Here is a 3,671-nt window from a genome sequence, read left to right as displayed (position 1 = left end):
CCTCACGCCCCGCCCCGGTCCCGGGAGGGGCGGTGCCCCGAGCGGGTACCTGCGACCCTGAGATGAAGGAAGACCTACCAACTGGGTGGACTGCCCATCCGCTCCCGGGGCAGCAACCCTCGGGGAAGAGTGAGCTGCGTCCGACTCTGCGCCCAGCAGCCCCGGGACTGAGAAAGCAGCCTCCGACCCACTCGGGCCCCGACTTCTCCACCGAGTCTGCTCCTGGGGTCCCGGGAGGGAGCGAGGGAGCAAGCGAGCGCAGGGCTGCACCTCAGGCCCGGGAGGGAAGGACCCTGCTCCCTGCGGGGCCCGAGTCCTCCACTCTCTGGTCCTGCACGTCCTGACTCCCTCCTGTCCTTTCCCTTGAGCTTGCAACTTCTCAGATTTGCTGGTTCCCCCGCCTAGGAAGGGAGGACCCACTGACCCATCTGATCCCCCAAGCTCTGGCCACACAGTAAGAAACCCCCAAACCCTACAGGCTTGAAAGGGCCCATCTCGAACTCCAGAAGTAATTTCAAGTTTTCTATCACTACCCTCAGCCCAGCCCCTCAGCCTCTGCACCTCCACCCAAGACTCCTTTCCCAGCCGTTGCCGAACTTCCTCCAAAGGCCCCTGCACCCCTTTCTCTGAATCTTCAGACACTGCTTTCTACTGCCCAGGCTTCTGAGCCCTCCACTGAGCTCCCTACCCTGCAGTGCTGACATCCCTGGCTCTCATAGCCCCGCTCCCGGACTCTGCCCCAGAAAGCTGTGGGTTGCTTCTCCCTGGGCTAGTGTTGGACCCATGCCTGTGCCAGGGCCTCGGGGAGGCCTCTGGGTCTACGCTCAGCTCAGCACCTCGGCCTCGGGCACAGCAGGAAGCTTCGAGGGGTGAGCAGGGTCGACCCCCTGAGGTTAGCCCCAGAACCACACTGTCCTCTGGGATGTTGGGATGTTTCTGTGTCGGTCTGGCAGGGGGAGAGGGAGGGAGTGGAAAGGAGGCACTCGGCTGCCATCGAGACTGCTCCAGAACGCCACAAGTGTCCAGGTCGCAGCAGCAACTTGGGGGGATGGGCAGGTCCCTGGCTGACAGATGTGACGGGCAGGCTGAAGGACCTGAGGTCTGATGATACGAAACAGTGTCAGGTTTAGCAACAATGGGAACCTTCTGGGAGACCAAAGACTGTGGCCTGAGAAACAGAGGGGAATCAGGAGTCCTGGTTGGGCAGTAGGCTGGGCCCCAATAAATTGGGACCGACATTTTTTTTCTCTCTTTCTTTCCCTTTGTGCCCTAGCAAAATTGCAAGCTCTTCCCTTGGGCTGGTTAGAGGTTAAAAGTAGCTTTCCGATGGGTAAATGATGACGTTTGTCACCACTGGAGTGACAGGGTAAAGTCACACCTCCCTGGAGGTGTTCTTCCCTGCTTCCTGCCCGGGAAGGTGCCCTCTCCTTCCTCCCAGACGTAATGGGCCTGGGGCTTGGGGCCAGGGCCAGAGAAGTTGGTCTGATCTCCTGGGACCCAGAGGCCCTCACTCTGAGAGGGATGCAAGGGAGAACGCTGATGGCTCGTGATTGCGCAGCTTCCTTGCTGGGTTCTGACTCAGGAGCCGTCTCTAGAACCCGCCTCTCTGTCCACACTCAGACTCACATGTCTGACACTGGAAGGGACTTCCTGTTTCAGGGTCCGTCTCCCCCCGCCCCCCCCCGCCCCCCCGTGAGTGTCATTGAGTGGGTAATAGCCAGCCCAATTCTCTCAGGCTGGTGTTCCCCAGCCTCTGGCCATGTTGGGGTGCTAGGAGGGGGAGTAGATGACCACGCCTATGGGAGGTGTCTCTTCCTGGTACCCTGGGTGGTCAGCAGGACTTCATTTCTCTAAGGGACTGGAGGGCTCCTGGAACAGAGATTTATACCCAGAGAGAAAATGCTTCATTCAGATATCTGCTCAGCTGTACCAGAGAGTAGCCCCCCCCCCACCTTCTCCTTGCTGTTTTTCTTTATAGCACTTCACAGCAGCGTGCAGTATTCTGTGTGGGGTGTTTATCTGAGTAGTCAGTGTCTCTTGCTGGCCTGTGAACTCCAGGAGGGCAGGGATTGTGTCTTGGTCACTGCTGTGGCCCCAGCATTCAGAGTGTTTATCGAATAAATATGAATTGAATGAATGGCTGCCAGTCACTAGGCTCCCAGGGCTCCGGGCCTCCCACAGCACAGGAGCCCAAGTGGGCAGCTGCCGCGGGCTGGGTCTCCAGCCGCCTCCTGTCCACAGATCCTGCTCTGTCCCACCTCCTGGGCTGTGTTCCCTCCACAGCGCTGGCTCAGGCTCAGGCTTGGGCAGGCCTGGCCAGGGCAGGGGGAAGCTTGGAGACAGGCTCTGGGGAAGTAGTGAGGATCTGTCTCTGCCTGCCCCACAGCGTTGTCCTGTGTGAAGCATTTCATCATCCCAACCCAGTCTCTATTTCCATCCAACTTTACAAATGGGGAAACGGAGGCCTGGGGAAGCTCTGTGACCTACTTGGCGGTGGTTTAACCAATGTGGGAGTTAAGGGAGGTGACGGTGAGGCCTTGTTTACCACCCCCTCCTTGTTTACCACCACCACTCCTGCCTGCCTACAGCTGAGCCCTCATTCATTCGTTTACCAGGGGAGATAGGCAGGTACACAGGAAGCTGGGTGTGGTGCCGTAGCAGCTTGGGCCTATGGCGAAGGTCAGGGCTGAGGGACACAGAAGAAAGAGCCGAGGCAGCAATACCAACTTGAGGATGAGTGGGAGCTAGCAAGGACTTCCTGGAGGAGGTGATGCCTCAGCCATACTCCTTACCAAGGCCCATCATGCTCTGCCTGGTGCTCAGTTATCTACATCTCTTCTCCCACAGCCCTGGGCTGTGCAGAGGCATGCGTACCCAGCCTGGTAACTCCCTCCACTCCCTGCTTGCGTTGCCTCTTCCAGGCAGCCTCCCCTGACCCCGGGCTCGACTGAGTCCCCTCTCCAGTTCCTGCGGCTCCTTTGCCTCCCTCTGCCTCCTTGTATTGAGAACCTAGTTCCTTTGGCCCACTTGCCAGCCAGGCGGGCTCCTAAGGGAGGAACTAGACGTTTCTTTTTCTCCTGCTTCTGGGTCTCCTCTGAGCATAAATTTCGTGAGAATCGTGGGGACACCATTTCCAGGAGCAGAATCAGAGGAGTGGTGGGCATGGCAGACATACAGCTGTAGGGGCGGGGCAGTGGGGAGCAGGACAGTCTCTAAAAGCGGGGCCCTTCAGGGAGAAGCCGAAAGGGGAACCAGTGGACAGGCCGCCTCCTGTCCGTGGACTGGACTGAAACATCAGCCCTCGGGTCTTGAAGTTGTGGCAACTGGCCTTTTTGTGTGCTCAGTCACACACCCTGCCCCCTACTGACCAATCCCTGCTGCTGGGACGGAGTGAGAGGCAGGGATCGCTTTGCTAGGCCACACTGGCCCTCTCTCCTCCTACAGACAGAGCCACGAACCCCCTCAACAAGGAGCTGAACTGGGCCAGCATCAACGGCTTCTGTGAGCAACTCAACCAGGACTTTGAGGGGTAGGTGGTCTCTCTCCCTCTTTTGCTCATACTCAGCAGAATCCGCTGTGTACCTGCTGTGCACACTGCAGACGCTAGCCTCGGGCAGAGACGTTTCCATTCTTAATGCTCTCACAAATATTTTTTTAATTTAGTGGTTGCT

At 58.3% G+C, this 3,671-nt stretch overlaps 1 protein-coding gene across 2 annotated transcripts in view; it reads left to right on the top strand.

The window, feature by feature from the left end:
- The window catches only part of GGA1 (golgi-associated, gamma adaptin ear containing, ARF binding protein 1), an 18,772-nt gene that overhangs the window by 514 nt on the left and 14,587 nt on the right, over positions 1-3,671 (top strand). Inside the window, exons 1-2 of one of the 2 annotated variants that reach the window (XM_005883221.2) lie at positions 692-869; positions 3,445-3,529. The gene's annotated coding sequence lies outside the window, so the exon portion shown is untranslated. Of the gene's footprint in view, positions 1-691; positions 870-3,444; positions 3,530-3,671 lie in introns of those variants that run through there. The other variant, XM_014530840.1, reaches the window with a different exon arrangement.

The sequence above is a fragment of the Myotis brandtii genome, unplaced genomic scaffold (genome assembly GCF_000412655.1).
Source record: "Myotis brandtii unplaced genomic scaffold, ASM41265v1 scaffold78, whole genome shotgun sequence".
Lineage (NCBI taxonomy): Eukaryota > Metazoa > Chordata > Mammalia > Chiroptera > Vespertilionidae > Myotis > Myotis brandtii.
This window is presented reverse-complemented; position numbering and strand designations above follow the sequence as displayed.